The following is a 27,301-nucleotide window of genomic DNA, read 5'->3' on the forward strand; positions in this document are numbered from 1 at the left end:
CCCAGGGTGCACAAGCTTTCCTACAGAACCAAAGCAGCTCTTCCTGGAGGACAGATCTGGGTGTTGCGGTTGAAGACTTTTTTTTTTTTTTTTAAACTGAGCAAGCTTGGGGCGCCTGGGTGGCTCATTCAGTTGAGCGCCCGACTTCGGCTCAGATTATGATCTCATAGTCTGTGGGTTTGAGCCCCACATCAGGCTCTGTGCGGACAGCTCAGAGCCTGGAGCCTGCTTCCGATTCTATGTCTCCCTCTTTCTCTGCTCCTCCCCTGCTTGTTCTCTCTCTCTCTCTCTCTCTCTCTCTCTCAAAAATAAATAAAAACATTGAAAAAAATATGTGGCCTGGAACTGAGAACACTCTGCCTTTCTCAAAGAATGCCACATATTTACAGCACAGGAGGTCTAGAAATGCCCATTTCATTCTTGGGAATGTTCTTTACCCAGAGGAAGCTGAGCTCCGGGAGTAATGTTAGTAGAAACAGGCTTGAGGATGAGGTCTTCCGTGCAGGGCGGATAAAAGCAGGAGGCAGGCGGGCCAAACACATTTCTTTGATAACCGCCCACAGCCAGCTCAGCATCCGGAGGGTGGTTCCATAAACACCACTGACTGACAACAGCCAGGATTCACTTCTTCCTCCACTCTGCCCACACCCTCTTTCCGTAAGATATTCCACTATATAAATATGTGTTGTCATTTTGGCCAAAGTGATGTCTTTTTTTTTTTTTTTTAACATTTATTTATTATTGAGAGAGAGACACAGAGCATGAGCAGGGGAGGGGTAGAGAGATGGGGAGACACAGAATCCGAAGCAGGCTCCAGGCTCCGAGCTGACAGCACAGAGCCCGACGCGGGGCTCGAACTCATGAACTGTGAGATCATGATCCGAGCCGAAGTCGGACGCTCAACCGATTGAGCCACCCAGGCGCCCCAACAAAAGTGGTAAGTCTTAAGCGGGACCTACTCTGAGGGAAACCCGAGCAGGAAAGTAAAAAACTGGGGAACTTGGGTGGCTCAGTCAGTTAAGCCTCTAACTCCTGATTTAGGCTCAGGTCACAATCTTCCTATCATGAGATTGGGCCCTGCGTCCGGCTCTGTGCGGATAGTGCCAAGACTGCTTGGGATTCCGTCTCCCTCTATCTCTTAAAAATCAATAATAAACATTAAGAAAAATAAAACATCTGCTAACAAAAAAAAAAAGGAAAGTAGAAAAGAGAACAAGCAATTCTCACTGCCTATAGGTACATGTCCAGAGCTGGCTTGTTTGGTTGAGGTTTCGACAGAGAATATAGGTACAGAACATCAGCCCATCTGCCCTAAGTTAGTGGTGGGAAAAATTCAGCCCAGGAAGCTATTTTGTTCTACCAGCCCATTTTGCTTGTGCCTCTCCCATGGCCAGATGGAAAAAGAATCACTACAAAGGTGACCCGGGGCCCCTCCTGCCAGGCTGGCTTCTGGCCCAGCGCAAAAGTAACTTCTCAGACTAAGCAGATAGACCCACAGAAGCAAGGGCTGACATCTTTGAGAAAATTAATAAGGAAATAAAATCCAAGATATGAGACACCTGCCATCCCATCTCTTCTTCCTGATACCTCCCCTCAACTGACTCCATTTGCCTTGTGAAGACAGTAGACACGTTTGGTTTTTGAAAAATAAATGTTTAACAGCAAAGTCAACAAGTGACAGTTGTAGAATACAAACTTTTAAGCCACTGATAAAGAACCGGACAAAGTAAAATAACTTCGATGTTAGGGGCGCCTGGGTGGCTCAGTCGGTTGAACGTCCGACTTCGGCACAGGTCATGATCTCACGGTTTGTGAGTTCGAGTCCTGCATCAGGCTCTGTGCTGTCAGTACAGAGCCTGGAGCCTGCTTCAGATTCTGTGTCTTCCTCTCTGTCTGCTCCTCCCCCACTCACGCTCAGTCTCTGTCTCTCAAAAAATGAATAAACGTTAAAAAAAATTTTTTTTTAAATAATAACCTTAATGTTAAAGATAGCTCAAACACATAACTATTAAATTATACTTTATTAGATTTAACAGATTCTTTGCAGGAATGGAAAAAAAAAATCAACCTAAATGACCCACCATTCACTTATGAAACTATATTTGAAACATGAAACAAAAACTACTCTCTTAGAATATTACGACCTTGTAGGGTAGGAATTGCATTTTTAGATATGTGGTGGTGGCATTACTCTTCATCAAAATTTCCCACCCCTTCCTAAGGAGGAATTACACATCCCCACCTTGCTGAGTGCAAGTGTGGTCACATGATTTGCTCCTGGCAATGACCATGTATCACTTGCAGGAGAAAATATGAAAAACTGGTGTGAACCTTCCTTCACCTTGCTCTCTCTTCCTCCTGCTCTGAAGAGCGACAATGATGTAGACAGAGACTGTCCCATCAACAGACTGGGGTCAACATTGAGGACAGCTGCAGCTAACCCACAACGAACGTGGAACACGAATGAGAAATCAACACGAAAGCCACTCAGATTTGAGGTCATGCAGAATAATTACGGTCTTCATTGACTTTGAGTGCTACTTACATAGGGCTCTTCATAAAGCTTGGGTGGATGTCTGGATGACAGGAAGTATTCGGAAACTCAATGGTGAAATTTGGTAGGTGTCAGGTGAACATAAATCAAATATTTCTTTACAGGGTGTGGAGACAAGAAGCTTTAAGCGACAGCTACAGGAGCAGCCAACAAAGATTTTGTGAACTGCGATTAAAACCTGGGTTATGCAGTGTGATAGCAATTTGAGCACCACTATCTAGTCTAACAATCAGCGCAAGATCTGCCATTTTAATCCAGCGGCTCCAGACAGGAGTAGACCGAATATCAACCAGCTCCTGACAAGTCACCAAGGTAACTGCCAAAATAGCTTCACTTTAGTCCCCGTGGATATAAATTTCTAAATATGGTCATTCCAGGGAATGGATCAAAGATTGCCTAAACTTTAAACACACTCGGTGCTGGAAGAGCCTTGTCGGGCCAAGATGATCAACTGGGGCACAGAACTTGGGTTATCAGTTGGCACAGCCTTCAGAACTTGGCATCCCATGGACCCGAAGCAGGCTCATAATCTTTCCCTTGGATTTGGCAGTTCTTTCCTCCTTCTCGCTTTTATGACTCCCTTGGGATCCCCTCTACCCCGTCTTCTGTCTTCAGACGTCAACCGCAAGATACAAAATTTGCTCCTGATGTCTCAGCCATACCTTATGGTGCCCTAACCGACATCCAGAATCTGGTATTGACTGGATCAATGCAAAGACCAAGCAGGGAACACAGCCACTAATCAAGCCTTTACCAAGAGGACTGGCCCGGTGGTAGGCACCATGAGAACATTTGGGAATCCTCAAGTTCAGGTCTTAAGCTCACAGGGGCAGTTTTTAATCTAGTTGAGAAGAAAAGAAAGAAAAAAGAAAGGAAACACACCCTTCTCAACTAGCCCAGTTTACAAATGAATACTCTGTGGGTAGCAAACCATCACTCGAGGGCAGATGAGATCAGAGAGAGGGAGAGAACACAGGCAAGCCTTCCTCTCACCCAACGAAACACTCAAAGGAGGGAAAAAGACTAGCAAAAATGGAAGAATCTAGGATGTCAGGACTAAAACAGCGAAGAATATAATTCACCCTTAAGTTTTTGTGTGTTAAAAGTTGCAATTGAAAATGCAAAAAGACACTTCCTAGTTCTTAAGAAAAGGATACTAAAATTCACCTGAGGGAAAAATAAATGCTTGGAACTTAATTTTTTTTAATGTTTATTTATTTTTAGAGAGTGATAGAACATGAGTGGGGGAGGGTTAGAAAGAGGGGGGGGGCAGGGAGGGAGACACAGAATACAAAGCAGTGCGGTCAGCACAGAGCCCGACATGGAGCTCAAACTCACGAACCATGAGATCATCACCCGAGCTGAAGTCAGACACTCAACCCATGGAGCCACCCAGGGGCCCCATGGTTGGAACTTTAAAAGTGGAGGTGGGGGAGGGGGGAAGCAGGGCAGAGGAGAATGAACTATCTGGATGTGATGCGTGGGCTAAACAGAAAAACAAAGGGTCCAAGCAAAGTACACGCTGAGGTTATATGGAAAGCATACCAAAAAATGATACGTGTACAATTTTATACTATATAAAAACTGTGCTCATGTACAATTGGCATGACAACCCATAAATAATGCAAACGAGTAGAAGTTAAGGTGACATGGTTGTTGGTTGTGGGTTTTTTTTAATATAAATTTATTTATTTCATTAAAAGAGCATGCCCAGTGAATTCCACAAACCCCACAACTTACCCAGAACCCTCCAGTCTGCAGCTCCCCCCACTCCCCCAGGCGATACCACCTCCCCGGCCTTGCCCCCTTAGGGAGGGACGTGTATGTTACCGGGTGGTCACAGCGGCTACGGACGCTCCTGGCATTTCATGGACAAGGGCCAGGGACACGGATCACCCTACAACACATGGGACGGTCCCACACAACGCACGACTGTCTTACTCAGGACACCAGCAGAGTTGCTATAAATAAAATACCCCAAGGAATAAGACAAAGACCAGTCTTTCTAACACTTGCTACGTGAGATACACTATAATAAAATCCCAAACTTCAACCAAGGGCCTTTAACTTCCTATCATTATGATTTTAAAACAATGCTACCTTTTTCATTAAAAAAAAAAAACAAACACAAAAACCTGAGAATATAATCTCTCGTCAAAGAAGCAAATGGGCGACAGATTTTTACATCATTAGAAAACAAAATTACATTTCCTGAGAGAGATTATATTGCAGTGATGCTAGATATGATCCAAGAGCAAGCACTGAGGGTCTAACAATTATCCCTGTGTGCTAAACACATTATTGCACCCTTTCGGGATACCATTAGCCCGCAGCTGGTCCAGAACTACTGGGACTACTGGGCCTGTGACATGCGGGGGTCCAAGCCGGGACAATGGCTGGAAACCGGAGCTGACCGCACTGGTGGGCAATTTGCTTCTTGCCAAATGTGCTCCTCTGGGCCTCCCGGATGTGCCTGCAGTAGTAAAGACAGCACCTTCTCTCTGGCCAAAAAGAAGAGAGGAGGAGGAAACAGAAATTCCTTCTCACCAAGGGTGTAGAAAGGAGATCCTGAATGTTCAATGAAAAGGCTTTCCTACTTTTATGATTTTCAGTCCTCGGGAGACTCCCGGGGAGAATCAACTTCCCAAAGGGCTGTTGACACTGCCATCTAGTGAGCACAGTCCTTTTTACACCAGAAAGTCGGAAAAATTTAAGAGCTCACGGACCCATGCTTTTTTAAGGTCAGGTACAGGAAGTAGAAATAGACTGTTCCTAAAAACATTTAAAGTATCACTTATTTTATGGGGCCCTCAGGTGGCTCAGTCAGTTAAGCCTCCGACTTCGGCTCAGGTCACGATCTCGCGGTTCATGAGCTCGAGCCCCACATCAGGCTCTCTGCTGTCAGCACAGAGCCCACTTTGGATCCTCTGTCCAACCCTTCCCACCCCTCCTCAACTCCCTTCCTCCCTCCTTCTCTCTCTCTCTCTCAAAAATAAATATGAAAAAATAAATAAAAATGAGCACAGAGGCATAGAGGCAAATTCCGTTTTCCCCATAAAGTATGCAGGCTCTGCTCTCTGCCCAGCAGTGGCTGTCCAGGTCCGCATGTCAACAGCACGGCCACCGTCCCCTGTGTGGGCGGCACCCGCACTCTTCCCAAGTAGTATGCTACGTATCTGCTCATCGGCTGTTAGGCACCCTGGAGCCCAGTCCGTTCCCAGCCTATTTACAAGACACAGAACATGCTGTCCCTACCTTCCTTCCTCACTCCCTCTTCTTGTTATTCCCCTCTGTCCCAAGATCCTCACCCACGGATTTCTACTTTTATGTTGCATGCCTTTTTACGTCCCCACGAAGTGTTTTCTACAACAAGACTGGGGAGGTACATAAATGAAGTCTGCTAGTGTTAGCGTTCTGGGTGCCACGCGCTGCTGGGTCCACAGGTCAGCAAAGGGAAGGGCAACTTCACAGGGCCTCCGGGGCTCCTGCCTTCTGGGACCCTTGGGGCTCCCTTCCCTCTTGTTCATTCATTAGCAGAACTGCTGACAGGCTAAGGCGGGGTTCACACTAAGTGCCATCATCCAAGACGCTGCTCGCTTATAACTGCAGTTCTCTTCACATTCCAGGATGGCCTTGTAAGGTGTCTTCACCTTGGGATTTCAGGCTAAATTCCCAGTTTCTTCAACTGAAGGCACTGCCTTAATTCCCATCCCACAAATCGACCGTGTCTCACCGTGTTCGCACCTTGCCCCTTCCGTAAGTAAATGGTCTATGTATTCCAAATTACAGCGTTTATATGAAAGGGTTTTTGTTTTAGTTTTAAATGCAAAAGCTTGTTGGGAGGCAGAATAGAAACCGTTACAGCAATGTGCATGAAGATAATCCCCAATCCCAAAGGCTTCCCCTCCTCTCTCAAGAACCACATTGGAGGGACTGGCTAGCTTATCACCGCCCAGGCCTATACTGTGATTATCTCCAAGTCTGGCCTACGTGCTGCTGAACTGCATTCCAACGCTGTTGCCTCCACACTGATACCCCGTGAGCGTTCATCACTGGGACATCTCAGACTTGGTACTGAAATTCCCTTTCTTATTTCTAATAATTGGCTTGTAAAAAAAACCAAACAAACAAACCAACAACAACACAGACTGTAAAAATTACACTCTCCATCCTACACCCAAGAGTTACAACATCTGGCTGTGTATTTTCTCGAGAACTGCCCAAAGCACAACACAACGCCTGATATCCTGTTAGCAAAGCAGATCGTAGAGGGGTGGGGGGTGGGGGTGGGAGGTAGTGTAGGCAATATGTGTGTTTGTTATACAAATAAAGGCAGGTGTTATTTTCCAACATCGTAGTTTTCTATGGACAGGTGCACACCAAGTTAGATGGTAAAGATGATGGGGATAAATGAAAAATTACTGCGAAGATAAACTATCAAAAATGCCTCGGAAAGGGAATCTGAAGGTCAGAGAATCAGTATCCAAGGTTCTGAATTTGAGACTTGACTCCTATCTGATGAGATAGACACTCTTTCATTAAAAGCTGAAGGGAAGAACTTTTTTCGTGGCTTCTGTTTGCAATTCAGCCTCTGTGCAGGCTGAGGACAGAGGACACAACGTCTCATGGCTTTTATTCCAATTTTAGTCATCTCCTGAAGCCCCCACCTCTTCCTCTCCATGTCCTAGATAGAATCTGGAAGGTAAGTCCAGACACCCAGTTTTACAAGTTGGAAACTAAGGCAGAGGGGGTGAGGAAGCCGGCCCAGGAAGCAGGACTTGGTTCAGTGACAACTGTCTTACTAAAAGATTCTCTAGTTTACCTGTTTTTACAGGTAGAAAGCTGTGGACTGGGCCCAGTGCTAGCAAATCAAACTCTGGGGACTGACAGCCAACATCTCCAAAGGCCAAAAAACCACCACACATGTCAGGCCAACCTTCCCTTCAGGTGTGGGGATGGAGACAGGGCTGGGGGACAGAGTGGCAGGTAACCTACTTATACCCAGGCCAGGGTAGCAAAGTAAGCGAACACATACGGGACACGGAAGATACCTCCTTTCAAAGGCAAAAGATCCAAAACAATTCAACAAAAAGAAAAAGAAAGAAAAACAAATGGGAGAACACCACGGTACTATTCTCCTGTAAGCAGACAGAGGAAATGAACACAGTTGTAAAAAGCAGTCTTATACATTGGTTTCTTTCCCTTTGCTCAGCCACATTTCCTAGAAAGGTGGAAAAGACGTCAAACGTGATTTCTACCTATGGGACCAGAAGATGCAATCAAATGTCAAAGACACCCGGGTCACGGACGTGTAGCCAGGAGCGTGTTTTTCCCTAAACACAACTGAACTGCTCCCCCCCCCCACGCCCACCCCCCAGCTTTCTGTCCAGTCAGTGCTCTTGGGCCTTGGGTATCCAATTCCTCTCTTATCTGAAGGGATTCTTCAATGGCCCTTACACCCGGGAGCGCTGGGGCCTGCTGCCTCCAGCCACCTCTTGAACACAGTCAAGTGGGCATGAACACCACTAATACAGGAAACTGCACCGTGTCCAACCAGCAGCTACAGAAAACCAACAATGGGTAACATCTCCGAAGAGGGAACTGCCTGGATTCCATTTCTGAAATTGGACAAATTTAGTTTTTAAATACCTCCTAGGGTCACCACTTCTTGATCATTCCACTCATCGGGACCATCTTTTCTCGCCGCACATAACCTTTGCTTAAGGGCTCACCATGGCTCCCTTTGGAAGCGTCTTAACTGTATATACGTCTCTACCATTCTACCTTATTAGGGTGATCCTGTAACTGCTTTTATAATCTAGAAACCGTCTTTGGATAATTATAAACACCTTAACTAATTCAAATCACGTTCGTACTTTTGACCTAGTTATTTCTGTGAATTTATCCCAAGGAAATAAGGTTTTACTGTCATGGTGTCTAAAGTATCAAAGAATTAGACACAATTAACGTTTTTAACATTAGGAAGATGGTTCACAAATTATAGCACATTAATGTGATTCAACATTATTTATTATTACTGTAGAGGCTTTGTCAAAGAGTTGGTAAACTGGGGCACCTTAAGTAAAAGGAGTATTCGAAATACGCCACATAAATAAAATGAAAACTAAAACACGTAAGATGAAAACATGTTTACATGAGAGACAAAATCTGTAAGTAATTTGAAAATATCTTGTTGGTTTTAACAAATAAATACAAAATACTTGCTAACCAGGAGTTTGAGGAAAATTAATTTTGCCCCGATTCCAAACTAAGATATGGACCTACTTCTCCTTTATTTAGAGTTAACCCCAGTGGAATTTATAAGCTTTCCTAAATTTTACGGGAGTCTACTAAAAGAAATCAAAGTACCACCAATGGGTTAAAAGACAAACCATGGTAGCAGCATCAATATCTACTCAATCTCTTTCAAATGGACTTGAGGGGCGCCTGGGTGGCTCAGTCGGTTGAGTGTCCGACTTCAGCTCAGGTCATGATCTCACGGTTCGTGAGTTCGAGCCCCATGTCAGGCTCCGTGCTGACGGCTCAGAGCCTGGAGCCTGCTTCAGATTCTGTGCCTCCCTGTCTCTCTGCCCCTCCCCTGTTCATGCTCTGTCTCTGTCTCTGTCAAAAATAAATAAAAACATTTTAAAAAGTTAAAAAAAATAAATAAAAAGTAAAATGGACTTGAGATTGCAAGGATTCACAAACACACCCCTAAAATGCATAAGCCATAAACTTATCAAAGTACTTCCCAAATTAAAACACTGCAGTGGCATCATAACATCACCCTAATTATCATTTTAATAACATGGTGAATTTCCTCTGGTCAAGACCAAATGCTATATGTGTGGACAGTCCATTTTTTAAATTTTAATTCACTGTTGCGGCCAACTTTCTGAAGGGGTAGGAGTCAAGTTTTCTTCCCTTCTGGTGTTCAGAACATAAGCATTTTCAGCCATCTTAAAAAGGCTCAGGTCACGAAAGGTAGCTGGGCAAGGACAGCGGGAGGCCAGCCGTGACCCAGAAAGCTAACAAGAAGCGTGAGTGTGTGCTCATGTGTTCTTTCCCATGGTTCCATCCAAGAAAACGCTGAACTGAAGCTAAGGGTATGAATGCATCCATTATCCCACTGAACATCTCAACACCAGTGCAGTTCACTCCCTTGGAGACAATCTGGGCCATCATCTGGGGTGGAGGCCCTTGAGTAACTAGGCGAGTTGGCTTCATCTAGGGAGCTTCTCAGGTGTGGTTCAACAGCCACACCCTAAAGACTGATAACCTTTTGTGAATTATTTATCATGTCTGTTTACCCCTTTGGCTTGAACCAAGACAGAGGACCCAGTCGGCCTGGGTGATGTCCTAGTCCTGAAGGAGACACTTGCAGACAGAGCCCACCTCATTCACGTCAACCGTCTTGATGGTGCCCTCATGCACACGCGCTCACGCTGACCTTCCTGATCTCTTGTGCTCGGAAACAATGACATTTTTCTACATGTAACATGGGTCCACAAAGGTATTTCTTTTACGTCTTGAAGAGAATACATACATATTAATAAAGAAAAATTGTTCTATGGTCACAAGATAACCATCAAATAAAGTCACTCATGTGACAATCCTGAAAGTTTATGCTCTCTCCTTCAAAGGTTCCATGGTAGTGAGTAAGTTACGAGCACACATACCCAGACACAAACACAGATTTCCAGAGGGAAAACAATGTGGCATACACACAAGCTGGAGAGGGTGGCAAGAACGTGAAAGAGGGTTTTCCTGGTGTTTTCTAGAGATCAGCCTCATTTCAACCCTACGCCCATTTCAGTGCTGCTTCTTGGCCTAAAGATCCCTGAAACCCCTACCGTGACATTCTGTTCCTGCCCTCTATGTTGGGAGAACAAGGGGAGCAAGAAGTTTATGGAGGTTCTTACAGCACTATTTTTCTAGAACTCTGCTTCTGGGCTTGGTGAAGACAATCAGGCTGGCCTCCTGGACGGGGGTGAGGCAGGTATGTGCAGCTGGCCTTGGAACTGGGTGGAAGCAGGAATCTGTACAAGAACCAACAAGCCCAGGAGAGAGGTACCCAATCGAGCCTGTGTTGAGTGCTTAGCCATCTGTCTTCACATGGATTATGAAATGCCAGATGTAACCCTCAGTGCCATTCCGAATGACCCAACAGCACGCAGAGGAATTAAGGAAGGCGAAAGAGGGTGTCATTCATTCATGAACGGCCAGTCCAAGAGCCAGTTTTAGAGGATGACCCAGGAAAACTCATAAAATTGGAATGTATGTGGTAGCCCCCAAGTGTTCTGTGGGCATGAAACGTTCCAAAACGAAAATAGGAGCGAACCACTGCATTTCACTAGTGTCTTCTGAAGTTTCTAAAACCACGCAAAAGCAGGTTGTAGGTCGTCCAAATCCACCAGAACATCAACACCGCGAGAGCAGGTGCTCGACATACGTGTGCTGAGTTCAACGAACACACATTAAGCCCTAATTCTGGTTCTCCTTTCAGCTGCTGTGGTCACATGAAAGCAATAACTTACTTTTGCCTCTGACATTTTTAGTTTTCAAACTTTTTAGACAACGTGTTTGAATCCATTCAAACATATTTCAATTAAACATTCCTCATAGGAGATTCAGTATGACATATGTGGGGGGTGGGGGGAAGCAACAAGGTTTTCTTCCCCTCCCATTCTGGTCTTTTCAAGAGGAAAACACGCTCGTGCTAGTTTGATAAAATTGGCTGAGTGGTAAAAGCCAGAGCTGGAATCCAGCATCTGGCAAAGCTGATTTAACGAGCACCCACTTTACAGGAAGGGTGCGAGGACACAGGGCCATGTAGCACAGACAGGCCTGGTGCTGCCCCAAGTGTCATCTGGGGCATGGAGACAAGTTGATCTCCTTACCACTTCTCTCTCATCCTAGTCACTGCCTACCCCTTAATAAAATCACTCTCACCAGGAATTCACCCACTCACCAAACCGTTCTGGGCACAGCGGCTCTCTTGAGTAAGAGCTCATTTCCCCATATTTCAAAGCACTAAGGGAGAGATGGCCATCAGCGAGACTCCTTTTCCACGCCTTCCTTTCCCCTGTCATTATGCTCACCATCACTAGACCGCACCATCCCCTTCACTTCCTTGGTAAATCTGATCCCTTTTTTTTTTTTTTTTTTTTAACTCCAGAGTTTTCCTGTGGCCTGGCATTCCCAGGTATGCATTATCTGGTCTCTCCCCCCACCTCCAGCTTTTGTTCCATTAATGGCCCATCTAGCACTTAACATCTTTGGCCGAGATGCTTGGTCTAAGCATGAATAAATCAAGGAGCTGCAGTTCGCTTGTACATCTGTTGATGACTTCCTGTATTTTGTGGGGAAGAGCACACTTCAGTGCCTCCCTTTCCTCAACTGGAAATCAGATATTAAGACGCCCTCCTATGACTGGTCTACGGAATCGCCATTAGGGAAGATCAAAAAGTGATCGGCAAATAGGAGTTAAGCCTCTAGTGACCTACTTTCCTATAAAAAAAAAAATAGTAATATATACTTTTTTCCAAAACATATTAGGACACATACGTGTAACTGAGTATTTTCTAGTGAAATGTATTTTGGACTCTAGCACATGGATCCAACACACTTCTGCCCTAACACTCTGAAATTGCTCTCCCTGCTACTTGGGAGTTCAATTTCCCTAGATTGGCCATTCTCACTACTGCCTGTTGTTCAAGACCCAGGATCAAATGTCCCTCCTTCCATGCAGCCTTCCTTGATCACACTGGACAGAAAGCATCCCTCACGCCTCTCATCTCCTACGGCTCCCTGTGCCCCACTGGTCTTTGTTTCACTTGCCAAAGTGTCTGATGTCATGTTGGGCACAGACTGGGCAGACACGCCATGATTACCACAGCAAGAATGGCCCTTTCTATACGCCCCTTCGTATTTATAAGAGAGAAAACTAGAAACAGACTGAACACCCAACATCAGGGGACAGCTTCGCAAGAACCACGGTGCATCAACACAATGGGGTATTATGTTCCTCATAAAGACGACCGCTAGATGACTTCTGTCCGTTTGTGGAAATGTTCAGATCGTACAATACTTTATAGAAAAAAAAAATACACAAACAGAATATGAACCATGCCTCCAATTCTAAAAATGTCTGGATGCACCTTTACAAGGCAATTTGAAGTTAAATAAGTAAACTTGACAAGAAGTAGCATTTTTAGCCTACATTCATAGTATTACATGACATCTTAAATTCTCCAGCATTAAGTATGTCGCCAAAAGAGCCTTAGTACATTAGACATCATCAAATAGCACTCCCAATGCCTGGGAACCTCCTTCACTCTAATGTAACATTGTTGTTTTAGTCCCAATTCTTGAAAACAGGCTTAGAGAAGCTTTACTAGCTGTTCATACCTGGTGAAACACACCCTTTGTGAAACCAAGTCAAACCATCCAGAAAGCCTTACCCTCAAAGCTGACCTCTGTGACCCTGGATTTGTGAAAAGGAGTGGATTTAGTAAATAGGAATGAGAGGTCAAGTCAAGGAGCACCAACAAATCAAAGAAACAGGGATGAGAGCCACAAGAGGGTGGAGGGAAAGTGGTCTCTGTCATTCCACAAGTGCCCATTCTCTGGGCCCCCTCCCCCCGTCCCTGCATGGGGAAAGGAGCACAATCCAGTCTCCTTCCACCAACACGGGGATGTCTCAATGCACCGGGCTCAGGGCACCCAAATGTGCTCAAACAAGGAAATTCTGGGACACCTGGGTGGCTCCGTTGGCTAAGCGTCCGGATCTTGGTTTTGACTCAGATCGTGATCTCGTGGTTTGTGGGTTTGAGCCCCACATTGGGTTCTGTGCTAATAGTATGGAGCCTGCTTCTTGGGCTTCCCTTTCCCCCTCTCTCTGTCCCTCCCCAGCTCGCACTGTCTCTGTCTCTCTCAAAATAAATACACTGTGAGTGAGTGAATGAATGAATGAATGAATGAAAGAAAGAAGGAAGGAAGGAAGGAAGGAAGGAAGGGAGGGAGGGAGGGAGGGAGGGAGGGAGGGAGGAAATACTAGTGACAAGAGGTCTCCCACGTCAGAATGCCTCTGACTTCAGGAAAGCTCACTCCAGTGTTTTCTACTTATGCCAATCCCCACCCCCCCCCAAATTTTAAGAGTCTGCACATGGCACATATATCATTATAACCATCTTTCTCCCGCAATTTCTAGTCACTTCCTGAAGTGTGATTTAAGAGACAAGGTGGTAACATGGGGCGCCTGGGTGGCGCAGTCGGTTAAGCCTCCGACTTCAGCCAGGTCACGATCTCGCGGTCCATGAGTTCGAGCCCCGCGTCAGGCTCTGGGCTGATGGCTTGGAGCCTGGAGCCTGTTTCCAATTCTGTGTCTCCCTCTCTCTCTGACCCTCCCCCATTCATGCTCTGTCTCTCTCTGTCCCAAAATAAATAAAAAACGTTGAAAAAAAAATTTAAAAAAAAGAGACAAGGTGGTAACAAAATAACTTCCCATCAGCAACAAAAGAGACCAGGACCTTACTGCTTCTTACCATCACAGCCTTTTCTTCAGTGGTTAGAATAACAGAATAACAAAACATCAGTTGTGAGCGGCCCTGTTACCCACTTCGGAGGCATGCACGTTAAATAGAGAACACTGACAGTTTTCTGTCATGTTGTCTAAGCCATCACTCACACGAAAGCCACATGGTTACTTTATACTCAAACCCAATAGCCAAATGGTGTCTTTTAGTGCTCAAGTTATCTGTGACTGCTGTGTTTATAATTTCTACCGTGTCTCTTTTTAGCCTAAGAAGGGAACTTTCAGACTACAGAAGCTGGATAGCTCCTTGAAGCCCCAAATCATCCATTCGTTACCCAGCAAAACCCTAATGCATCTTAAGCCCAACACCTATGACCCCAACTTTTCCTGAACTTGTAAAGCAGGTTTTTAATTACCTGCTGGAGGAAAATCCACCCTCCTCCTTTCTCAGGACTTCCTTCTTCCAAGGATGATCTCATCATGAGCCCAGTATAATCACAAGCTCACATCTTAGAGAGGTAGGAAGGGTAGATACAAGGGAGGTTCAAGTTAGGGCTTTTTATTTCTTCCAGCTAAGATCCCACTTGCACTATCTGCCAGGCTTGCTGGATCCAAACTCCACACACTGCTGCCGGGTGCGGGTGAAGTGGGAGCACCGGCACGAAAGGTCAAGGCAGCTTCCAGTGACTCACCCCCAAGGTCTATACACTGTGAAGTTTAGTGTTTAAGTGCTTATCTTTTCTGCTGTTAAATATACTCCACCAGCCCAAAGCCTCAACCTTCTACTCACAGTAAAGCAAGAAAGCCTAAGAGAGAAGTTGTATTCAGCTTCAAGAAAAGGCAGGATGGCACCATCTGGGAGCAATTTCCTCTCCTCCTGTCTCGAATTTTATGTCCAGAAACCAAAGGTGTGACAATAGCTGAACCCCAAAAAAACTAACCTTAAAAGTCATTTTTTTCAAAATCATCTGAAATGTTTTCAAAATTTAAAGAGACTTTGAGGGGCACGTGGGTAGCTCAGTCTGATGAGCGTCGGACTTGGGCTCACGTCATGATCTCATACTTTGTGGGTTCGAGCCGCGCGTCGGGCTCTGTGCTGACAGCTCAGAGCCTGGAGCCTGCTTCGGATTCTGTGTCTCCCTCTCTCTCTCTGCCCCTCCCCTGCTCGTTCACACGTGCTTGCTCTCTCTCTCTCGAAAATAAACAAACATTAAAAAAATTAAGAATGCTTTGAGCAAATGGCAACCCTGAAGGCATTCTCCTCTTTAGCGACATGAGGACAGTCACAGAATGCTGTGTGGGATGAGCAGTGACCTGAGACAATAGTCCAAGCCGTTCTCGGGTCTACTCACTATGTAATCCTGGATGAGTCATTTCATGTTTCAAGCACTGGGTTCTGTTTCTGAAATATTGGGAGGTTTCTAGTAAGAGCAAATGAGATGCTATTTGAAAACTATCCCCCACACTGCCTGGCACACAGTGCTGGTTCAATAAATGTTTACGAATGACTGACATCACTATTAATATTCCCCACGTCTCCAGGGAAGAGAGGGAATCAAGAACCAGAGAACATGTTTCGTGCTTTGAATGTTAGCTCTGTTACCCTAGGCACTAGAGCATCTATGAAGTGGTACCTGAAAGTCAAGATCCTATAGGAGAAAGCTTTTTGCAAAACTCAAAGGGCCAGTGACACGCTGCTCACCTCAACCATGACTTAATGAAAAAAAAAAAAAAGAAAGAAAGAAAAATTAAGCATAATAAGGTGGAATTTTTAAAAGAGAAAGTTTAGTCCACTTTTTATTTTAATTAATAGTAGGACACAGAAAAATTATCAATATGGTAGGTAAAATATTCCTGTTCTAGAATGAGGGAAAGGTAAAGACGATTAATGCAGCAACTATGAAGAGTAAAGAAATACCACATGTGAATGTGGCGTCTCTCTACACAACTAGGGCTACAGTTACAATCTTACGCTCCTAACCTTTCAACTGGATGCAAAACAAGGGCGCCTGGGTGGCTCGGTAGGTTATGCATCTGACTTCTGCTCAGGTCATGATCTCACAGTTTGTGAGTTCGAGCCCCATGTCGGGCTCTGTGCTGACAGCTCGAAGCCGGGAGCCTCTGCTTCCGATTCTATGTCTCCTTCTCTCTCTGCCCCTCCCCCGCTTGTGCTCTGTCTCTCTCTCTCTCTCTCTCTCTCTCTCTCTCAAAAATAAACATTACAAACTATTTTTAATAAATAAATAAATAAACAAACAAACAAACTGGATGCAAGGCACATGAGCTATTCTTAGCAAAATGTTCTGGCTGAAGAATGTAATGATTAGTTATCAAAACTACTTGAAGCTCTTCAAGATATCTTATTGCTGCAAAGATTATCTGCACATTTAGAGATCAGAGTCAGCCAGGCATATTTTCAAAACATTACCACACTGGGCTTTTTTAACTGGCCAGCTGGGGTTTGTACCAAATCGCACCTAACCCCACTCCCAAATTCAAGGGTATCAGGGGTGAGAAGAACACGGAAATTTCTTACAAAAGGTCCAAGTCGGAAGGCAAAAGCCCTTGAAAAACAATGCCCTTGAAAAAGAATGACCTTCTTAAATTCTGATATACAGCCACTCTTCTTCCATCTGTATTTCGAAAGAGGAACATACATACAAGAAACAGGTGGTAAGACCCAAGAATGAGCTTTGAACTAGAGCAAAATGCTCAGGCAGATCCTTATCGCTGGAGATGAATACACTTTGTAACTATTATAATCCCGCCAATCACCTGTGGAATGTGCTTTGACTTCATGCTTTGTTTTCACAGACACTGCTGGCCACAAGAGCTGGGATGTGGTCACAGAAATATGAAAAATTACAGAGGAAAACAGGAGTCACTCTGGAATATCATCTAGGCGAGCTCTATTTTGAAAGAATTAAAAGCAGCCAAGAAAGTATACCGGCTCTCCAAGGAAAAGAGGCCCTCAAAGCTCGTGAGTAAAAGATATTTTACCAATGGCTTCTGACTATAAGATTTCATAAATAACATTATGAGGACATAACTAACTTATCAAAAGTCTTGTGCCACATAATGTGTATGCAAAAATAACTTACTATAGGACAATCAATCTGTACTTAGACATTGAGGAAAACACTCATTAATAAGAATACATTAAGTAGCATTTACTCTCTATAATTAACAGAAGGACCAAAACTTATTCATATTAACCTTAAAATATGGCATGGGCTAAAAGTGAGAGTCAAAAATCCTCGAGAGATTATTTGAGGAATGTTAGGAATGTTAGGACACTAACACCGGCCTTTCAACGTTGGAATGTTTTTCCACAAAAAAAGTTAACCTGTTCCATTTACAGGCAAAATCCCTACTTGCCTACAGGTCTCTGTGTGCAGTGATTTTAACGACCCACCATTAAATGATCTGGTCAAAATGATTTGACCCCGAAATGATTAACTGCCCAGCGGAGTCAAGATCAGGTTTCAGGCCTGCCACAACCACAACCGTGCTCACGGGGGAAGAGCTCATTTTAAAACCGATGAAAGAGGGGTGCCTGGGTGGCTCAGTCAGTTAAGGTCCGACTCAGGATCTACGATGGATGGTAAAGTCAGTGACAGGAAGCTTGAGGAGAAGCAAGGCCTTTGCACAGTCTCAAAGGAGCTGACCCCCAAGGTATTTATTACTTACAAAAAGACTAATTTACCAATTACAAGAGCAACTTTAGAATGGAGAAACCCAGGAGACACCTGAATCCAGTGGTCAAGATTATCATCACCACCAATAAGGAAAAGGGACATCAAGTAACCACTCACTGGAAAGGAAGCATCATCACTTGTGTGGTCTTCTTCCCCAAAATGCATAGCCTCACAAGCAAATATTAGAAAACATCAGAAAACCCCCAAATTTAGGAAATTTCGTTCAACAAAATAACTGACCGGGGGCTCTTGGGTGGCTCAGTCAGGCAAGCGTCTGACTTCGGCTCAGGTCATGATGTCACGGTTCGTGAGTTCGAGCCCTGTGTCGGGCTCTGTGGCTGACAGCTTTGAGACTGGAACCTCCTTTGGATTCTGTGTTTCCCTCTCTCCCTCTCTCTCTCTCTCGCTCTCTCTCTGCATCTCCTCTGCTTCGTCTCTGTTTCTCTCTCCTTCCAAAATAATCATTAAAATAATAATAATAAAAATAATAATAATGACCAGTACTGTTCAAAAATACCAAGACCATGAAAAACAGGGTAAGACTGGCGAACTGTAGAAATCTAAGGAGGTAGACCAACTAAATCCAATGTGGATCCTGGACTGAACCCTAGAAAAGAAACAGGATAGGAGTAGAAAACTGGGTGGGAAGCTGACAAAGCCTATAGGCATAGCTACAAGCAGGGTAACAACTTAGAAGTCCTGATTGTCATCATACATTCTAGTCATACATTCAAAGAAGCTGGCTGAAGGGCACATGTGAACTCTGTACTAACTTTGCAACTTTTCTCCAAGTCTAAAATTATTTCAAAATAACACCTTTTTGAAAAACAGATGGAAAAGGAAAGCAACTGAGGTTACTCTTATTCCTCACTTCCATTTGACTTCCTTTGTCTAAAAAAATTTTTAATGTTTATTTTTGAGAGAGAGAGAGAGAGAGACAGAGCACGAGTAGGGGAGGGGCAGAGAGAGAGAGGGAGACACAGAACCCGAAGCAGGCTCCAGGCTCTGAGCTGTCAGCACAGAGCCCAACGTGGGGCTCAAACCCTCGAACCGCGAGATCACGACCTGAGCCGAGTCAGAGGCTGAACTGACTGGACCACCCAGGTGCCCCTATTTGACTTCTTTTTCTTTGGGGCTTTTACAGAAGCATCTTCCTCTGCTTTTCTTAGTCAACCACAGCAAAGCCCAGGAAGGTGTAAGACGGGAGACTCAGACACCGAAGAACAGGTGACCCTACCCCAAAATGGATGTGGTCTGCCTTCTGGGGTTTAGCTAAACTTTCCAGTTAGACTTGAACAAAACAAAGTCACTACCTTCGGAACATGTGAGCAAATTCTCAAGCTGGTCTTTCCTGGACAGTGCCAGAAGAGAGAACATTGGGCGTTCACAGTATCTGTCACCAAGCAAAAGATCTTTTGGAGTGATTGCCAGCAATTGGGGGGAGGGGTGTGGATAAGGAAAGATAGATTAGGAGGGGAGTGAGGGGTACAGCAGGCAGGAGAGAGAAAAGCCCAGAAGGCACGTATGTGCTACCAGCTGCTTTCTTCCCTGACAACATTAAGCTGGGCTGACAACGCATCTAAAAACACCTTGTTTACATAGCTCATACCCAAAAGGATTTTATTATTTACATTTTATTTAGATGATAGGTTACCAGGTAGCGCTAGAAAGAAGAACGGTTAGACGCACCCTTATTTTTACATTTTTCTCCAAGCATTTACTCACTGTGATGTTCTTAGATAAGAGTAGGTAGCATCTATGCCCATAATAAACACTATAAAAACAAAATCTCTCCCTGTCCACCAAAAGATACTATGTGCCTATTTTTTGCTTCAGCAATTCTACTTATGGGAAACTACCTTCAAGACATACTCACATAAGTATGTATGGATACAGGCACAAGACTTCATTGCTATATTGTTTATAATAGAAAACATCACACCATCTGCTGATGTCACACTGACATCGCACCAAATGTTCATTAAAAGAACCTTCTTGGGGTACCTGGGTGGCTCAGCAGGCTAAACGTCTGACTTTGGCTCAGGTCATGATCTCACGGTTTGTGGGTTAGAGCCCCACGTCAGGCTCTGCGCTGACAGCTCAGAGCCTGGAACCTGCTTCAGATTCTCTATCTCCCTCTCTCTCTCTGCCCCTCCCCTGCTCGTGCTATGTCTCTCTCAAAAATGAACAAACACTAACAAAAATTACAAGAACACTCTTAAAGTACAGAACATCTGTACAACAGGATACTCTGCAGCATTTGAAAGGAAAAATGTAAATCTAGATGTAGTGACATAGAAAGATATTCATCATCTATATGTAAGTTCAAATGGAGGCAAAGTATATTATGAGTCTACTCAAAGGAACAAAGTTTATTTGCATGTATATGTACAGAAAATATATGGAAGGATGTCCATCAAACTAAACAGGAATATATAGGGGGATACTGGGGTTCTTACTTCATTTTTAAAAGAACCAGAAGAGATTTTTTTTAACGTTAAATATTTTCTAAATAAAAATAACATATAGGCAGCTGTGTTTCTATATACCAGGAAGAGACAATCTGAAAAGGAAATCAAAGAGACAATTTCATTTGCAGCTGCACCCAAAGAATAAAATACCTAAGAATAAATTTAATGGAGGCAAAACACTTGTACCCTGAAACTATATACCAATGCTGAAATAAGTTAGGACAGATATAACTAAATGGCAAGACATCATGTGTTCACAAATTGGAAAACTTAATATTGTCAAGATGACAATACTATGAAAAATCATCTACAGATTCTGTGCAATCTCTATCAAAATTCCAATAGCCTATTTCTTCTTCTTCTTCTTCTTTTTTTTTTTGCAGAAATAGAAAAGTTGATCTTTAAGTTCATATGGAACTACAAGAGGCCCTGACTATTCAAAGCGATGTTGAAAAAGAAAAAAGTTGGAAGATTCACATTTTCCAATTTCAAAACTTACTACAAGCTACAGTAATCATAACAGTATAAATGGACACAAGGATAGACACACAGACTGATGGAAAAAAACCTAAGGGGTCCAAAAATAAACCCGACGTGACCAATTCATTTTTTTTTTAAGTGTGAAAAGGCCACTCAATTGGGGATAGAGAATCCTTTCAATAAATGGAACAACTAGATACCCACATACAAGAGAATCAAGTTGGACCCTGACCTCTCACCTTATGAAAATTAAATCAAAATGGATTAATAGACTGAATTTAGAGAGAAAAACATAAAATTTGTAGAAGAAAATACAGGGATCAGGAAGTCAGCATGAGCAACCGAAGAAAAAATAAATAACTTGAACTTCATCAAAATATAAAAACTTGTGCGTGTCCAAAGGACATCACCAAGAGAGTGCAAAGAAAAGAACGGAAGAAAAAACCTGCAAATCATGTATCCGAGAAGGGTCTAGCATCCAGGATATATAAAGAACTCTTACAACTCAACAACAAAAAGACAACCCAATTTATTTTAAAGACAGACCAAATTAAAAATGGGCCAAGGACCCCACTGGGGGACGGGAAGGAGAAATGGACATTTTTCCAAAGAAGATACACAAATGGTCAGTAAGTACACGAAAAGATGACCAATGTCATTTGTCATTGGGGAAATGAAAATCACAACCACAGTGAAGTGCTACTTCCTAATCACAAGAATGGCTAAAGAAAAAGAAGGAGAAACAGCACGTGTTGGTAAGGAAGTAAAACAACTTAAAGTTATGCACTGTTGGTGGGAATGTAAATGGTTCAGTTTCTGGGGAAAAACAGTTTGACGGTTTCCCAAAAAAGTCAAAAAGAATTTGCCTATGACCCAGCAATTCCACCAAAGGACTGAAAATGGGGACCCAAATGCTTATATAGCCGTGTTCACAGCAACATTATTCACAGGCATCAAAAGGTGGAAAAAACCCAAATGTCCACCAGGTGAATGAATTGAAAAAAATTGTGGCACGTCCACAGAAGAGAATACTATTCAGCCACACGGTACAGCACGGATGAGCCTTGAAAACATGCTACGTGAGAGAAGCCAGACACAAAAGGTCACATATTCTAGGATTCCATTAATAGGACATATCCAGAATCCGTCAATTCAAAGACAAAGCAGATGAATGCTTGCCAGAGGCTGAGGGAGGCGAGTTAATGGGTACAGGGTTTCTTCTTGGGGCAATAAAATGTTTTGAAACTAGAGAAGACAGCGATGCAACACTGCGAATGTACTAAAATGCCCCTGAACTGCTCGTTTTTATTCTTTATTTTCATTTTTTAAAGTTTATTTGAGAGAGAGGGAGAGCGCAAGAGAAGGGGAGGAGCAAAGAGAGAGGAAGAGACAGAATTCCAAGGAGGCTCCGAGCTGTCAGCACACAGCCTGATGCGGGGCTCAAACTCACGCACCGTGAAGATCACGACCCGAGCCGAAACCAAGAGTAGGACGCTCAACCGACTGAGCCACCCAGGTGCCCCTGTTCTTTTTTAAATTAATCACTTCTCTGTTATGAGCATTTGAAGTCATTAAAAACAGAGTTGAAAAGAAATAATACACAGCTAAGACCCAAACACTAATTCCCCAGTGAGTTACCTTTACCTGGAAGAATGAGCGGCACCAGGGAAGATGGGCGTTTTCTGCATCCAGACACCCACCCCTGCCACACTCTGGATGGATAAAGGACTGTTGCCGGGGCAACGACACATACAAACCAGCGGCTGTTAAGGAGCACCGGCCCTGGGGTGGCAAAATGACCCAGTGACTGACAATTAGCTCTCCCCCCACCCCCAAGAGCTGAGAGGTCAGATACGGACATCCGAAGAGGTCTCACTCCCTCCTCTATTTACAGGGACAGGAAATGAACTTGGTGCTTCACCATCCACACACAGGACCCTGGGCAGGGACTTGGAACAGATGTAGTGAGCTGCGAGAAAAGCCGCGTGTTACCATTTTACCGAGGTCTAGAAATGAACACTCCCCCCGTTCCCTCCGTACAAATCTTCCTGGGAGTCCTCTATCAGGAGGCACACCCTAAACGGAAACGGGATGGCTCCCATGCTTTTTGAGGTGGTGATGTGGGGTGGGGGGAGGGATGGGACAGGGGTGCTCCCGAGAAGGCAAGAAGTCTCCCCTTCCGAGCGCTCTCCCGGCAAGATGAATTCACATTCATCTCCCGGCTGGCCCTTCAGCCCCTCATTTTCTGGGTCAGAGAAATTAACTCTGAGTCAAATTACTCTTTCTCTCACCAGGGACCGAGGACTGCATTTTAATTTAAGCTATTTTCTTTGGCCATTTCAGTGGGGTTATTAGGAAACAAGAGAACTTCGGATCACAAAGCAGCTTTTCAAAACTCCTTAAAGTCAAAATGTTTCAAGAATAAGAAAGAAGGACAACTTCAACTCATGTACCTTTACTTGTCCAGTCTCTTGATTAGAATAAAGAGGTTCTCAGCAATGAAAAGTGGCTAAATCAAGAGTTTCTTTTATATGTTGGAGGATGCGGGGATAAAGGCACAGGGGGTCTCAACTCTCCATGCTTTTTTTATTTATTTGTAATGTTTATTTATTTGAGAGAGAGAGAGAGAGAGAGACAGAGTATAAGCAGGGTAGAGGCAGAGAGAGAGGGAAATACAGAATCCGAAGCAGGCTCCAGGCTCTGAGCTGTCAGCACAGAGCCCGACGCAGGGCTGGAACCCACAAACCGCGAGATCCTGACCTGAGCCAAAGTCAGACGCTTAACCAACTGAGCCACCCAGGTGCCCTTCCATATCTTTATGTTCAATTGTCCACATTCTTGCTCAGTTTAAATGTCATGATTAAATATTACTAATGCTATTTTTTAATGTTTATTTATTTTTGAGAGACAGAGTGTGAGTGGGGGAGGGGCAGAGAGAGAGGGAGACACAGAATCTGAAGCAGGCTCCAGGCTCTGAGCTGTCAGCACAGAGACCTACACAGGGTTAGAACCCACAAACTGCGAGATCTTGACCTGAACCAAAGTCAAACGCTTAACCGACTGAGCCACCCAGGTGCCCCTACTAATGCTATTTTAAAAACTCTAGACACTCATGGATGAAACCCCATTCGATATTTTTAAAAATCCAAAAATATCTACCCTTGTGGATCTGAGTTTAAGGGATAAAGAAAGAAAAAGGCTCGTGAATTCTCTACTTCATTCCACTGGATCTTAAGACATTTCATAAAATATAAACAAGCTTGAGCTTATTAGCAATGAGAGATTTTTACAGTGTTTCTGCTTCACCTCAATCCTTGGCCGAGTGGTTTCCATCACTTTCTCGAGAGCTCCTAAAATGAGAACTCCACGTTAAGGTTTAGATTTAGAGACTTACAAAGTCAAAAAGAAATCATAACTCCTGCACTTTTAATCATCTACCCTCCTGGTCGATGATTTACCCCATACTTCCCACCAGGAAATGAAGAAAGTTTTGAGGAACGAGTTATTCCCAATGTAAATCTCCAGTCAGCCTCTGTCAATCATGTTGGCCTTTCCCCCAGTTAGCCTCTCTCCACCTCCTGCCTGAAAACTACACTACTATTTAATTGCTTTGTGACTTCACATTTTATTAAGAGGCAGAAAAACATAAAGAGTGAAAACAAGGAGATAAGCCCATGGCCGTAAATTGTCCCCTTATGCAATGCAACTTGCCTTTCTGGTGCAATAAGGTGGGCACTGTGCAAAACCCTGGCAGGGGCCATTCTGCACAAGCCCGGCGTCCCCATCACTTACAGAAACCCCTCCGGCTCTCTGGGGGGGCGTGCAGTGCCATAGATCAGAGGCCGGGGTGGTCAGCGGCTCACTTCGGCCTGCCCGTGTGAAGGGCAGAGGCCTGTGACTCACTGTGCTCTTTGCCCCAGTCCACCCTACACTGATTTCTAGTCTCACGACCAAAAAAAAAAAAAAAAAAAGGCAGAAGAGAACGACAGAATGGTGAAAAAATTTAGAACCCGACAGCACCCCAATCTGTGAGCCCCTTTCCCCAGAAAGCAACCTGTGTGTTCTATCAGCCAGTGAAAACGCTTTTGCTTAATGTTCACTCCCATGGACGGAGAAGAATTTCTCCTTTCCCACCCCACTGGCTTCTAAGTCCCTGTTTCTTCCTTTGCAGTGAGAACCAAGTCATTATCAGATGACACCACATTCCTGAGGGTGCCCGGACCCCTGCCCTCTGGAAGATGACATTCAGTGACTCACACAAACTAAGCAGGACCTGGTGTTTAAAGCCCTGGGAAAAGATCAATTAGTAATTTCTCTAACGCGCTGCCAGCTAGAAAACAAAGGCTTCAAGTGTTTTTGAAGCCCACTGATGTGCATAAGAAAGTGCGTTCATGACATTGTTCAGAAAAAGTATGCATATTATTTGTGGGGGATGGGGGAGAGACAGAGAGACAGAGAGAGAGAGAGAGAGAGAGAGAGAGAGAGAGAGAGAGAGAGAGAGAGAATGTGTCAAGATCAAACATTAATGAAGAATAAAAAAGCCTGGGAGCGCCTGGGTGGCTCAGCTAGTTAAGCATCCAACTTCAGCTCAGGTCATCATCTCGCAGTTTGTGAATTCAAGTCCCACGTCAGGCTCTGTGCCGACAGCTCAGAGCCTGGAGCCTGCTTCAGATTCCGTGTCTCCCTCTCTCTCTGCCCCTCCTCCGCTTGTACTCTGTCTCTCTCTCTCTCTTAAAAATAAACTTCCAAAAAAATTTTTTAAAAAATAGCTGTGTGCTGATAGTCTTAAGGGGGAAAAGGGGATAAGAAGATGGAGGATGCCCAAGGGGATGACAAAACCTGGACAGGAGAGCACTCTCTCAGGTGCAGGGTGCTCTGAAAACTGGTGAATGGCAATGACAGTGAACCACTGATGTGCACTTCTGCGCATGGGGTCGATTTCCAAGAACTTTGCATAAATTCACCTGTGTACTCCTCCCAAGGACTCTGAGATTAGTAAGGACTATTATGATGAAGACTGTAGCATTACAGGTGAGGAAGAGGTGACTGTGTTCAAGGACACAGAGGTGGTGAATGGAGAAGCCGGGTGACCCCAAGCAGCCAGGTCCGGGGCTCTCTCTCGGGAACTGCCTCTCTGAACCAGATGGAGTCAGGTCCAAGAGATGTGTGTGAACACACGTGTATGTGCGTGTCTGCCTGTGTGTGCGCGTATGTTCAGCAAGCACAAGCACATGGTCCTAGCAAAGGGGCAGCGCCTACAGAATTCTGGGGGCAGGAAAGAGCTCGGCAGGCTCCACGAATTGACGGGAGGCCAGGGATGCCGGAACACAGGGTTCCACAGACAGTGACAGAGGTGAGGCTGGAGAGCAGGCAGAGACACATCGCGTGGAGCCTTGAGGCCTTGGTAAGCAGACGGCCGTGGCCCCCGGGGGAGGGGAGTGCCAAGATGGACACACAGAACAGGTCATTCTGCTACAAGAAGGGGGAATAATTAAAGGCATTCCTGCCTCCTAGTGAATCTATATGGAAACCACAGGGAAAAGATCTCACTACCTAAATTAAATATTGACTTACTTTTAAAACCGCCAGACAGAGGGCGCCTGGGTGGCTCACTCGGTGAAGCGTCTGACTCTCAATTTCAGCTCAAGTCTCGATCTCACAGTTTGTGGGATCAGGCCCTGTGTTCGGCTCTGCACAGAAAGGGTGGAGCCTGCTTGGGATTCTCTCTCTCTGCCCTTCCCCTGTGCACTCGCCTCACAAAATAAATAAATAAATAAACATTAAAAAAAAAACCACCATAAAAGTCAAAGGCAAAGGACATAAAAGCTAACAATATTTTTATAATAAAAGAAATTTTACAATAAAAACACTCCTGCAGGGGTCCCTGGGTGGCTCAGTTGGTTAAGCATCTGACTTTGGCTCAGGTCATGATCTCACAGCTTATGGATATGAGCCCCGTGTCGGGCTCTGTGCTGACAGCTCAGAGCCTGGACCCTGTTTTGGATTCTGTGTCTCCCTCTTTCTCTGCCCCTCCCTCCCTCCCTCCGTCTCAGTCTCTCTCAAAATAAATAAACATAATAAAAAAAATTTTTTAAACACTCATGCAAATCAGTAACAAAAAAGCAAACGTCCCTTTGGAGATACGGGCAAAGGACATGAACAGAGAATTCACAGAAGGAGAAATAGAACTGATTCATAAATATATGACCAACGCTCACTTGTCCAGAAAACTGGATAAAGTTTTTTTTTTTTTCTAATTCTATACTCTAATGTTAAGAAGAGTATGGGAAAGATATCTCTCGCTACTGTCAGTGAAATTTGTAAACTGGTTCAGATCTTTCAGGTAATATACATCAAAAATCTCTTTCCTGAACTTATATTAAATATCATTTAAAAAAATTTTTTTAATGTTTATTTTTGAGAGAGTGAGAGCATGAGCAGGGGAGGGGCAGAGACAGAGGGAGACACCGAATCCAAAGCAGGCTCCAGGCTCTGAGCTGTCAGCACAGAGCCCGACCTGGGGTTCGAACCCACAGACCATGAGATCATGACCTGAGCCGAA

At 44.4% G+C, this 27,301-nt stretch overlaps 1 protein-coding gene and 1 long non-coding RNA gene across 6 annotated transcripts in view; one reads left to right on the plus strand and one right to left on the minus strand.

The window, feature by feature from the left end:
- The window catches only part of KANK1 (KN motif and ankyrin repeat domains 1), a 140,262-nt gene that overhangs the window by 107,306 nt on the left and 5,655 nt on the right, over positions 1-27,301 (minus strand). The window lies entirely within an intron of this gene.
- Positions 605-9,004, plus strand: LOC122232972. 4 transcript variants are annotated; one of them, XR_006210351.1, is made up of 4 exons: positions 904-937; positions 2,659-2,866; positions 6,181-6,310; positions 7,767-9,004. It is a non-coding gene; the product is annotated as an uncharacterized LOC122232972 (long non-coding RNA). The 4 variants fall into 4 exon arrangements; XR_006210352.1 differs by lacking the exon at positions 904-937 and adding an exon at positions 2,310-2,498; XR_006210354.1 differs by lacking the exons at positions 904-937; positions 2,659-2,866 and adding an exon at positions 605-657.

This window comes from Panthera tigris, chromosome D4, assembly GCF_018350195.1.
Source record: "Panthera tigris isolate Pti1 chromosome D4, P.tigris_Pti1_mat1.1, whole genome shotgun sequence".
Lineage (NCBI taxonomy): Eukaryota > Metazoa > Chordata > Mammalia > Carnivora > Felidae > Panthera > Panthera tigris.